We start from the raw sequence: 13,272 nt of genomic DNA, 5'->3' as shown, positions 1-13,272 counted from the left end.
ATTTCTGTTCAGTCTGATTACAGATGATGCTCCTCAGAGCGGCTGGACTCTGATAAACACAACGATTCATTCATGAAACACTAACAGGATTAATGTTGAAACTTAAATAAAACATAATATATATATATATATATATATATATATATATATATATATATATATATATATATATATATATATATATATATATAGGCTAGTTGCCATTTTTATCTCTTAATATTTAAATAACAATATAATAATAATAATTAAATAAAAATATTTGGACCCACTTTATATTAGGTGGCCTTAACTACTATGTACTTACATTTAAATTAATCATTTGATACTTATTGTGTACATACATTTTATTACATTGTACTTCTATTTTTAAACATATCTATATGTAATTACATCTGTATTTAATTTCTGTAATTACATTTATAATTACACTGTTGACCCATCCCTTACACCTTAACCCACCCTTAAACCCACCCATACCACCAAACCTGTCTCTAACCTCACCCGTCTCCCACCTCAATAGCAGCAAAAGTGTTTTGCAATACAATATGAACACAATAAGAACATTGTACTTATTTTTTGATGCAAGTACATAGTAGTTAAGGCCACCTAATATAAAGTGGGACCAAATATTTTAATAATAATATATGTAAATATATATATTAGTGCTGTCAAAATTTGCGCTTTTTTTCAGTTTAATGCCTTGAAATTATTTAACGCCATTAACGCAGGGGCGGGGCTTAGGGTTGGCCACCCCACTCATAACTGCTAATTCTGTCTTTTTTTTCTTGACAAGAAGTGCATTTATTAAGTCGCAGAACGTCTTTAAGAGTACATTCACTTCAGTGTCAGGCGCGAGTCAAACGAGCGCGGAAACTGTATTGTGCTCACAGCACGTGCTCTTCAATACACGCACAAAGGTGCCGGTGTAGTGCCGAATTCTGACCCCCGCCAGATTATTACCCCCCTAGTATTGGTAGGTTTAGGGTTAGGTGTGGGGGTGGGGTTAGGATTAGGCAATCAGGTAGCGATTTCAACGAGGGGGGTAATAATTTGGCAAGCAGTCGAAGATAGGCACAACACCGGCGCGCGCATAGCCTGTATCATATCATATCAAATCGCGAAATAAACTACGAGCATGCAATGTCGTAATCAGTTGAGTCATGAAGTTACTAAAAAGGCGATTAAAGCTGCCATAAAACTGTGCATGCATGTAATATGTTATATATGAGTTACATTAAGAACATGTCTCTGAAATGGTTTTCAAAACTGTTCTGGAGCATCCCAGCACTGTCTCCCTCATCTATACACACGGTTCTCTTGTGGCCCGCACATTGTGGAAAAAAATAATAATTGAGAACAAACGTATTTCCTGTTAAACAGGTTGTTTTTGAAAGTCGGTGCTTGAAATAAAAGCTTTTTATTCCATTAATTTCCTTAATATTTCTCTTGTGGCCTGTACATAGTGAACAAAAAAAAAAAAAATTAAGAAGAAACTATTTTGTGTTAAACAGGTTGTTTTTGAAAGTCGGTGCTCAAAATAAAAGCTTTTATTTCATTGATTTTTATTGATGACTGCAGTGTTAATATTTTAATTATAGGACTATAAATCATTGTAGGTAGCTGTGGCCTATAGCCTAATAGACCTGTTTTAAAAGACCTTTTTAAAAATCATATTTATTGAAGAGTAAATAGCCTAATCTTATCCTCGCAGCGTGTCAGTTATGCGGTAATAACTGCAGGGGAAATTTATTGTACTTTTCATTTAATAATAAAAGTACCTTCATAATAATAATAGGCCTAATAAAAATAAGAATGTAACAGGCCTACATTAATTGGAAATGCCCTAATATATATATATATATAAAAAGATATCAACTCATTCAAAATATGAATAAAATCTATAATAGTATCTCCAATGACACTAAATTAGCATTGGATCCAGATCAACCAATCAAAGCGAGTGTGCAAACAGCGGATTGGCTGCGGGTCATGTGACAGTGCCGCTCACCTGTGGTTGGTTGTAGTGCTCCAGGCTCATGGTGACCACATTGATGCAGATGATGAGGGTGATGAAGAGGTCCAGATAATGACTGGTGCAGAACGAGTGAATCATCAGCCGAACACGACCGTACGAGGAGTAATACGGCAGCCGCTGCGCCTCTGAACACAAACACAGACTTTATTATTATTAATACAGAGTTGTTCACTTCCAGAACAAAAAATTGCATAGTCATCCAAGATGTTCATGTCTTTCTTTCTTCAGTCGTAAAGAAATTGTGCTTTTTTTGAGGAAAACATTTCAGGATTTCTCTCCATATAATGGACTTCTATGGTGCTCCCATGTTTGAGCTTCCAAAATGCAGTTTAAATGCAGCTTATCTAGCAAAACGATCGTTATTTTCAAAAAAAAAAAAACGTTTTTGCAATTTATATACTTTTTAACCTCAAATGCTCGTCTTGTGTAGCTGTGAACTGTTTTTTCTGGGCTGCGTTCATGTTCATGTGCAAAATGTTTATTAAACGGAAACGGTGGTGCGTTGAACACCCTGTTCTGATGATGCAAGAGTGGCAGCTATAGCAGCTGAGAAGGCCATTCTTTGTGTTCTTTTAGAAGAATTTTAGGAGCCTGATGAAATCGGTATAAATACATGTTTAATACTGCAAAATACGCTCGATGTTACAGTCGCTGCCCTTGCCGTCCAGAATAAAAGAGAGCATCCCAATGGAGTGAAGGGATTTGTGAAAACTGTGCTTCCTAATTATTGTGATCCAACATTTGCCTCGCATTTCAGGATGAGGTGAAGGATCCACTTTTTACCTCAGAGACTATGTTATGATCTATATGACCTTATTTTTATTGTGAGCATTATGCTTATCATTATTACTATAATCACTGTTGTTGTGTTATGATATTGTAATATTTACCATTATATAATCAGAGGAGCATTGAAATGTTTATGAAAGTACAACAGCAAAATAAATATGTATAGTATTTTTATGTTACATTAATCAGTGTCTAGCACACCTTCCTAAGGAAAGGATATAGACCAGAAGACATTGCAATCACTACATGATATTTAGATAGACTTAAAGCAGCTCCAGATCTATACTTGTGCTCTTATTATTTCAGTTATTTTTCCTTTAATGTAAATAAACGTGCAAACAATATACTTGCTCTTGTGAATTTATTTTGATGTTAATTACATTTACTTACAAATTCATAATATCGATATGCTATATTGTTACTATAAAACACTTAGACAAACATTTATTTTGCTATCTTCAATTGCTGTAGCGGACACATTTGTAAACAACTTCACTTGGACCCATTGTGCAAGCTGTCTCTTTAATACCTCGTCGTTTTTATACACATTGCTGCTGATTGAACATTTATGACACACCCACCAAACAAGAGAAAACGTTTCTCAAACCCCATTGCACACCGTGTCCAGGAAACATGTTGTTCAACTCGGAAACTGTAGCAAAACGTTGGACACCGGTGTGTGCTTGAACGTGCCCCTGGTTCAAGACAGTTAGGGTATGTCTAAAAACTAATTTTCTCCACCAACTTCAAAATCGTCCTACATCACTTCAGAAGTACCGACCCATTGTTCAAAGTGAATATGCAAATAAGATCAAAAGACCTTTACAAAGAACGGTAAAACAGCGATGTAGGACAATTTTGAAGTTGGAGGACAAAATGAGATGGGAGTTTTTACACATACCCTAACTGTCATGAATCAGAAAAAGAGTGCATGCAGAGCTACCCAAGACTGGCGTTTGAGGTTAAAAAGTATACAAATTGTAATTTTTTTTTAGAAAATAACCGATCGTTTTGCTAGATAAGACCCTTCTTCCTCAGCTGGGATCGTTTAAACTGCATTTTGGAAGTTCAAACTCGGGAGCACCATAGAAGTCCATTATATGGAGAGAAATGTTTTACTCAAACATAATTTCTTTAAGACTGAAGAAAGACAGAAATGAACATCTTGGATGGCAAGGGGGTGAGTACATTATCTGTACATTTTTGTTCTGGAAGTGAACTACTCCTTTATCATCATCATCATCATCGTCACCTGCACTGCTGATGCTTTGACAGGAACATGAGCTGATATTTCACTGACAGACGAAAAGAGTGATGGATGGATGTAAATGAGGATGAGATGATGCATGGAAGGAAGAAGAGGAAACAGTGGGGTCAGCGCTGATGAATGTGACCCAGGATCTCAGGAGAAGAAGAACGAGGAGGAACACGAGAGATAAATGAGTGAGAGCAGCAGACGACATGGGAAGATGAATAATAATAACAGACGAGAACGAAAGATTTGAAGACAAATGAAGAAGAGAAGCAAACGATGGAGAATAGATGATAAACTAATGAGACGTTCAGACTCCTTCAGAAAGCTCTTACTGCGCCTCCTCTTCTCCATGCGCTTCAGCCGCTTCTCCTCCCTCCGCTGTGCCTCCTCCACCTCCTGATGCTGCCGGCACTTGTGGAAGTTCTCCACCACCACACCGACAAACATGTTCAAGACGAAGAAGCTGACGATCAGCAGGAAGGAGATGAAGTACAGCAGCATCCAGGGGTTGTTATTGATGACGGGCTGAACACAGACAGAGTTAAAACACTCAACGCTGAGGTGTGTGTGTGTGTGTGTGTGCGTGCGTATTTTACCTGCTGGTCTATCCCGACCGCGTCCAGCCCGTGGTACATGATATTTACCCATCCATCTTTAGATGCTAACACAAACAGTGACATCAGAGCCTGAAATGGAGAATCAGCAAACAAACACAGCAGATCATCAGCGGCAGGAAGTCAAGATCACATTCATTTCCTCCACAGGACTGAACTGATAGAACAGATCTCTAAAGCTAACGAATAAATCTCTCCTGACAGAGAATCACGAGTGAGTCGGACAGTCAGTGTGAGTCTAACTTGACTTTAAAAACAATACTTGAACAAACAGTGAAGATCTTAACAGATTTTAACAGTGTCATTCACAATGCATCATGGGATAGTAGTTCATACAACTGTCTGTATCTTTGTCATTATTGACAACATTTTCATACCATTTATTTCATCAAATGAAAGTGTGTAATGTTCAGCTCTGGCTGGTTTGGTTAATGGCTAATAACTCTTTATTGGAGAATATTTTGTAATGTTTATGGAGGAAATAAATGGGAAAACAAAGACTTCAGGAACCAAATGCATCCGTTCACCAGCAGAAGGAGCCTGACCCCTCACCTGCCCCAGGTTGTCAAAGTTGTACTTGTGATGAACCCAGCGGTAATTGGCAGAAAGACAGTCGGATTTATTGGTGATGTTCTTCACATCCAAACCCACACAGTAAAAGAACTTCCCTTTGAAGAGCTGTTGACACACACACACACACACACACACTGAGATCAGCGGCTGACAGAGCAGGACTAGAGATCACTGTCGACTGAACGTGAGATGAACCTGAATTCCTAGGATGCCAAAGATGATGAAGAAAGCGCAGCAGATGAGGACGATGTTTCCGATGGGCTTCAGCGATGTGATCAGAGTCTCCACCACCAGCTTCAGACCTGGAGCTCGACTGATCACCCTGAGGAACCATGAAGAACCGAGTCACAAACACACAAAACCACACCGGACCTATGGACAGTCAACCTCAGAGACTCAAAATGGCCCTAAATAAATTCAATACAATTCACAAAGAAAAAAAAACAGGATGAAAAAATACGATAAAACAGCAAACCATGAGTAAATCATGACTTTTAAACCTGCTTAACATTTGTATTTTACAAAATCTGAATATTACAGTACATTATAAAAAGAGAGAAAGGGAAAGGGAAGTGGTGTGTGGCCAAGTATGGTGACCCATACTCTAAATATATAAATTTTATTCAAAATTTAGATTTAAAATTAAAAAAAAAATTCTGTGCTTTCCTGAAGCTCAAGCATTAGATGGCAGCTTTAGCAATGGCAGTATTATGAGATCGATTCCCAGCAAAATTCACATGCGAGAACTCATAAAAATGTACACTTTCAACAGAATGTGCATTTCTTCAAATGCATACATGTAAATACACTCAGATGGAGGTTGAGAGACGTAATGAATGTTTAACATAATTTAAAAATATATATATTTTAGTTCTGTGTAGCCGCTTTGAATTTTTTTTGAAAAACCATGACATTTTCAGGTCAGCTTGACACACTAACATCACAACTGTAATAGAAACTTCATCTGTGTCCCTGCAGCACAGAAGCAGTCATCAGTAGCACAGGTACATTTGTCGCAATAGCCAACAATACATTGTATGATCAAAATAATACATTTTTCGGTTTCACTTTATTTCGATGGTCCCTTTAACACATTCTGTTGACTATAAGTAACAGTGCACCTATTTTTACTAACTCTCATTAGAGTGCTAGTAGTGTATTAGTAGACTGGTAGGGTTAGGGTTAGAATAAGTTGACGTACTTGCAAAGTTACTTACAGTCAGTAGAGTGTCTGTTGGGAGACCATGACTATAAAGAGTTAGCAGATATGAAGCAAACATTCTACTAATATCTAATGAGAGTTTATTGACATGTAATTGCAACATTACTTAGTATCAACAGAATGTTCAAAAGGGACCATCAAAATAAAGTATTACCGATTTTTCTTTTATGCCAAAAATCATTAGGATATTAAGTAAAGATCATGTTCCATGAAGATATTTAGAAATGATATGCAGATGAGGTTCTGCATCATAAAATGAGGCGTTGTAAGCTCCATATATGGTGATTTCTGGGAGGAGACGGTGTGGAGATGCACGTACACACAATCTTCCCCTGACTGGGGTTTCTAAAGGGATTTTTGCGCGTTCTGGTGTAAAATCTAGCTTTTGTGCCCACATACTTTTAGGATGAAATCTACAGGGAGTTTCATATATGAGGCCCCAGGTGAGGCTGGTTTGTGTCTAGTTGACCTAATTAATCAACTAATTAGTTATTCACCTGAGCGGGCGTAATGTTCTCAGCAGACGGAGCACACGCAGGACGCCCAGGATCTTTGCTCCACCCGTCATCGACACCACAATATCAATCAGAGACACGAAGACGAGAAACCCATCCAGAACGTTCCAGCTGCTGCGCAGATACGCTCGATCCCCCAGATACAGACCCTTCGAAACCACCTGAGACAGAACACAAACAAAAACATGCAGAATATTCACCCTTTAGAGCCTAAACAATTCATGGAAGAGTTTATTGAAGCTTTAAACAAAATATAAAAGATATTTAAAAACAAGTTTGTGTTATAGACTATTTTTTGTTGCGCATCATATTTGATATATCAAGCTTTTATGGCTCATATTGTCTGATATAGTGATTACACGGAGGAAAAAAAACAGCACAATTGTTTTCAGAGATTAAAACTGAGCAAATTATGAAGAAATAAACGCTCCTCAAAAGATGCAAGATGTTTTGGAGGCTTGTGAAGATCATTCCTCCGCTGAGGAACAGTGAAAGTAAAGCTTCTGGAAACAAACGCTCCTCAAAAGATCCTGATGATCAGATTTGAGACGCACTGATTTTATGAAAAAATGATTGATGGAGAATCAAGTAAAGCTGAGCTGGTTCAGTCTGGAAATATTACTACAGTTATTCTGATGCTTATTTGATACAAATCAGTCAGGATTTAACAGCAGAAAGACACGTGAAGCAGCAGCTGAAGCTGGACGTTTCTACAATTACACTACAAGAGCTTTTACTGGATGAAAGAAAAACTGTAAACCAGGGGTCGGCAAGTAAGTTTGGCATCGGGCCAAAAAAGAAAATTCACCACTAGATGGCGGGCCAGAACATAGTCAAAGGATCATTTAAGATATTAATTGATGATAAATGCAAGCAGAATTGCCTGTGACTGACTGTTCCAGTGTATTTTGTAACTGGTAGTGAGCTGTTACTCTGTGTAAAATCCTGCGAGTCATCCTGCGTGTCCGGTCAGAGTCAACAATTTCCCCTCCGCGCTCCAAGTATTTAATAATCACTCAGAAACACCGCTCCGCAGATAAAGTATTTCACTATGTTTGAAATATCACAGTTCTATGGAAGCCCGTTTCCACCACTGAATAAAAAAGAAAAAAAGAAAAAAAAAAAGTTTCCACAGAATTGAGAGTTAAAGTCCAGTTTTGAGGGGGGGGAAAGACTGATAGGTTCTCAGAATTGCAAGTTTATATCTTAGAATTATGACTTTAACTTGCAATTCCTTGAGAAATATAACTTCCTGCTCATGTCCAGTGCAGTCATCATAGCCTTCACATTCTTTCTGATTTGAGTGATCCTTTTCTATCTAGCTAGCTAAATATGTTTAACGTGAATTCCTGCTAAATATGCAGTTATATTACGGGCCGTTGGCATGAATTGTACTCGTGATGGAGCGGTGATAGAGCGAGTGAAAACCACGATGCTCCGACTTTTAAAAAATCCGCTCCTCGCTCCATTCAAAATCACACCGCTCCACTCGCGCTCCGCTCCGCTCACATACTCTGATTGTGAGTAACTGTTGCTGTCATGACAGATCTATTTCAGAACCAGCCGCTATCAAAATAATCTGGCTACGGGAGAGGACCAGATATTATTGCTGGCGGGCCGCCTGTTGCCGACCACTGCTCTAAACTATCGATCAGACGACAGAAGACATAGAGCAGACCTGAGTTTGCTGGCATCTGTGCAATCTGAATAGATCCCTCACAATGAATTTGTGCTGACATATCCAGGTTTGATGGACACATGACCTTTGATATTGAGAACTAAAGATATGTGGAGCGATTTCTTCTTTCTCAAGTCTTTTATTCTCCCTCTGTATGATTATACAGTAACTTTGGTGTTATTTTCTGCTGCTGTCTGCAGCGTATCAAGAGCAGACCCATGCCGCGCCTCTCTGCGAGCGGAAGAACGCTCTGACAGCATCATCAGAGGTTTTACCGCGGTAAGGTCTGACAGGTACAGAGAGAGAGAGAGAGAGAAAGACCTGCTGCACTGCGTTTGAAGCTGATTTCACCTCAGAGACAGAAACCTACAGGACACCGACAGCCTCCCTGACGCTTCAGAGCCGGACTAAAACAAACTCCACTAACCGCACAACACTCAGAGTGTGCTTTAAACTGGAGACTATTTACTAGAGTGTTCTCCCAGCATGCACAGCGACAGTCTCCAGTGCTCTCATTGGCTCATTTGCTAACAAGGCTGATTTTAAAATGATCTAAATGAGCTGAATAATCAGTGTGAGCAGCAGACAGCACCGCTGAGACACTGTAATGAACACACTTACTGCTGAACCGCCTCAGCGTGTGTGTGAGAATGAATGACTTTTTACAGTCAAACATAGTCAGATTATGTGTTTTCTACAGAAACAACAGAATCAGTTCAGTGTCACTGACCACCAAGACTTATTCATTTTAATTGCTGAACCACCAACTATGTTTTCATGGCAAGATCAATGTATTGTAAAATAAATAATAATAGCATTTTATTTGACACTTCCCCTGGACACGTCTCGGAAATTAACGGGGGCTTGGGGAAAATTTTATTTATTTTTTTCACCGGAGTTTTGTTGAAAAGCATTATAATGTTCAGTTGTGTTGTTGAAATTGAAAGCATTATAATTACTAATATACAATGTTTTTATTAATTTGTGATCATGTTAACTACAAATTCATTTGTATTACAATATGTCATGTCATGACCCATATCTACTTGCCTAAACAGATGGGTTTATGATGTGCATTGTTATAGATTACACTCCTCTACACACTCAGTACTACATGGTTGCTAGGGTGTTGATAAGTCTTTATGAGGGTGTTTTGGAAGAGTGTTCTTGTCGGTTCATAATGAGGATGTTTGGGTGGTGTTTTCTTCTTGTCTGGCAGTACTTAGTGATTTAAAGGAACCTGTAAGACTGTCAGTGATGACTGATGTAGAGATCAGCAGATGTAAATGTGTGGTGCTCAGGTGAGCTATTACCTTGACAGTCATCTCGGCCACAAAGATGGCAGTGAAAACGTAGTTGGAGATGGTGAGGAAGACTCGCTCCTGGCGGGAAAAGAAAGGGAGACGGTCAAACACGTAACAGAAACAGAATGAAGGTTACAGCAGCGGCGGCGGCATGAGCTAATGATACACCAGGGCTAGGATTGAGACGCGTGACTTTTACAGCGGGGTGAAATATCCTGTGATTATCCTGCTGGAAATATTACATTCACAGAGCTGAGGCACTTTCACTCATTCAACACCACTGAGACACTACAGGGTGAGTGCTTGCTACCACTACACAATCAGAGCACGTTGCTAGGGTGTTGAAAAGTTGTTAGGTGTTTTGTATTGTTGATACATAGTTGGTAAATTGCTCTTGTTGGTTGCTAGGGTGTTCTGATGGTTGTTAAGGTGTTGAAAAGTTGTTACTAGGCTGTTTTGTGCTGTTGATAGATAGTTAGTAAATTGTTCTTGTTGGCTGCTAGGGTGTTCGGATGGTTGTTAAGATGTTGAAAAGTTGTTACTAGGCTGTTTTGTGCTGTTGATAGATAGTTAGTAAATTGTTCTTGTTGGCTGCTAGGGTGTTCGGATGGTTGTTAAGATGTTGAAAAGTTGTAACTAGGCTGTTTTGTGTTGTTGATAGTTGGTAAATTGTTATTGTTGGTTTCTAATTGGTTGCTAGGGTGTTCTGATGGTTGTTAAGGTGTTGAAAAGTTGTTACTAGGCTGTTTGTTTTGTTGGTACATAGTTGATGGGATGTTCTTGGTGGTTGCTAGGGTGTTGAAAAGTTGTTACTAGGGTGTTTGGTACTGTTGGTACATGGTGGAGCGTTCTTGATGGTTGCCAAGTAGTTGTTAGAGTGTTGTGGGTGGTTGCTAAGGTGTTCTGGTGGTTGATAAGTCTTTACTAGGGTGACTGTTTTCAATGAGTAATAAACATTTTCAGTTAAGTATGTTTAATACATTTTGAGAAAACATTGCGTAAAACAAGATTTTGTTTGATTTCTGTCTGATTGCAGGATGTGATGCTACACCGTCGTGATCTTGTCTGACACTCAGATCTGTGTAGATCGTTCAGGTGGAGTTAAAGCTGATTAAAGATAAAGAGTTTTTTGTTGGTTTCTCCCTCATGAAGCTCAGGCACTGATGTGACAGTATTCATGCAGAGCTGCAAATCACTGTGCCACTCCTGCTAGACGAGACTGTGAAAGAGAGTGAGGAACGTACCAGGCTGCCCTGATGGATTCTGGGTCTCTCCAGAGCCACTGTGATGCAGTTGAGGAAGATGAAAGCCAGAACCACATAGTCAAAGAGCTTATGAGCGATGATCGTCTGACACAGCAGACGAAACCTGCAGAGAGACCGACAGAGAGACAGTCAGTCTTCAGTCCACCATTATTACTTTGTGTTTCTAGTCTACTTTAGTTTTGATATTGTTGAGATCTTAAGGCTAACTGATGAAATTATATCTTATGCTGCATAACAAAAACTAATGCTAAAATGAATTTGTAAACATTTTTATAATACTTAACTAAATAAAACAATCAGCAATCACAGTCTATTTTGTTTTATGTGTCCTTTATCTGAAATAGTTGAAATAATAGTGCCACCATCTGCAAAGAGCAATAATACTAGTTATTATTGGGTGGTGGTGGCGCAGTGGATAAGACGCGTGCCTTTGGTGTGAGAGACCCAGGTTCGAATCCACTGTGAGACACCAATGTGTCCCTGAGCAAGACACTTAACCCCTAGTTGCTCCAGAGGCGTGCGACCTCTGACATATATAGCAATTGTAAGTCGCTTTGGATAAAAGCGTCAGCTAAATGAATAAATGTATTTCACAGACATTCCTTCAAAAAAAAAAAAAAAGAAGAAGAAAAGTAATGCGGCAAAGATTACCTGCCACTAAACACAAGCAAAACTCCTGAAAAATCCTGGGCAGAAAGCTTCAGAATATTAGATCATAAAGCCCACCTTTTTGTCATATTGCATATTTAAAGGTTGTATTCGTGTGTGTGTATACATACATGTGCATACATCATTTGTAAATAAATATTTATATATAGTATAATTAAATAGCATTCATAGACATAAGGATTTATATCCTTTTGAAATATAAAATTTCCTAAAAAAAAATACATTTCATACTTGCAATCATAAATGTGATTATTTGGTTAGTAACATAGAAATTCTGTCACGGTGTGTCAGGCAGGAAAATGCAGGAGACTCAGGAATCTTCGTAATAGGAACATTTAATAGTCAAACTCAGGAAACATGGTGAATACACACACTTAACCTAACTGAGACCAGACACTGAATGAACATAGGAGACAGGCTTATAAAGGAGCACGATTAACAAGACTAAATAAACACAGCTGGAGACAAATCAACATCATCAGGATAGGAACAGGAAAACGACCAAATAAGTTCAACCAGGAAACAAAACGGGAACATGCATGTGACAAATACTGCCAATTCTACATTTTTTTATGTAAGCATTTGTTTTAAACTTTTTGAAATCCTAAAATAATCAATTGAAATTAATTTTGAATAGCAGATTTCCAACGTGACTCCAATATACATGCTTCCCTAAACCCACGTGTTGCTGTCAGCTGCTCCTGATGTACAGTGATCAGTGATGGTTTGTCCAAGCTGTTCACGTGTCATAGGCTGCTGACAATATCCAGTGACAAGTTCTTCACCCAAAGCACCTGCTTTATCAACACAATGTGATCTGCTCATATGAGTGCTGAAATGATCACATGCTGTGAAACAGGCCTGAGAATCTCAGCGGTCATATGTTTGCCCTTCTGCAGTCTCTGAGTAACTTCAGATGTGTGTTCTGTCATGTAGAGCAGCACTGAGCTCCAGCACAGCGAGCAGCATCTCTGATGGACTCTTCCTGCTATCAGCACGACTCTAATCAGATCTGTGAGTCTCATTAAACTCTGATTCTGATGAAGAACATCTGACAGACCACATGAGGAAAACCCATCCTGATGCGTCAATACAGACCAGACTCAACCAAACCAGATGCTGAGGAGCTCAGCAGAGCAGCGGGAGTCTGAGGCGGTCAGACGAGAGTCGGCGTCATACAGTCGATATACAGAGCTGTCTGAAGGGCATTCAGACACGATACACAGCAGAGTGACTGCATTCGCTATTTCACACCAGATCAAGCATTGCACTAAGAAACTGTACTTAAATTAAAAAGATTTTAAGCTTATTAACTCTTTCCCTGCCAAACACGGAATTACTGGGTTTCAGTGT

At 38.9% G+C, this 13,272-nt stretch overlaps 1 pseudogene across 1 annotated transcript in view; it reads right to left on the bottom strand.

The window, feature by feature from the left end:
- Nucleotides 1-13,272, bottom strand: part of LOC306879196 (voltage-dependent T-type calcium channel subunit alpha-1I-like) — an 88,339-nt pseudogene that overhangs the window by 32,285 nt on the left and 42,782 nt on the right. Inside the window, exons 17-24 of the transcript in view lie at nt 11,230-11,353; nt 9,995-10,063; nt 6,986-7,164; nt 5,462-5,588; nt 5,246-5,371; nt 4,676-4,765; nt 4,412-4,604; nt 2,009-2,160 (exon numbers count right to left, since the gene is read on the bottom strand). The product of the transcript in view is annotated as a voltage-dependent T-type calcium channel subunit alpha-1I-like (transcript). The remainder of the gene's footprint in view (nt 1-2,008; nt 2,161-4,411; nt 4,605-4,675; nt 4,766-5,245; nt 5,372-5,461; nt 5,589-6,985; nt 7,165-9,994; nt 10,064-11,229; nt 11,354-13,272) is intronic.

Source organism: Barbus barbus, assembly GCF_936440315.1.
Source record: "Barbus barbus genome assembly, chromosome: 13".
Lineage (NCBI taxonomy): Eukaryota > Metazoa > Chordata > Actinopteri > Cypriniformes > Cyprinidae > Barbus > Barbus barbus.
The sequence above is the reverse complement of the archived record's forward strand: the minus strand, read 5'-3'. Positions and strand labels throughout refer to the sequence as shown.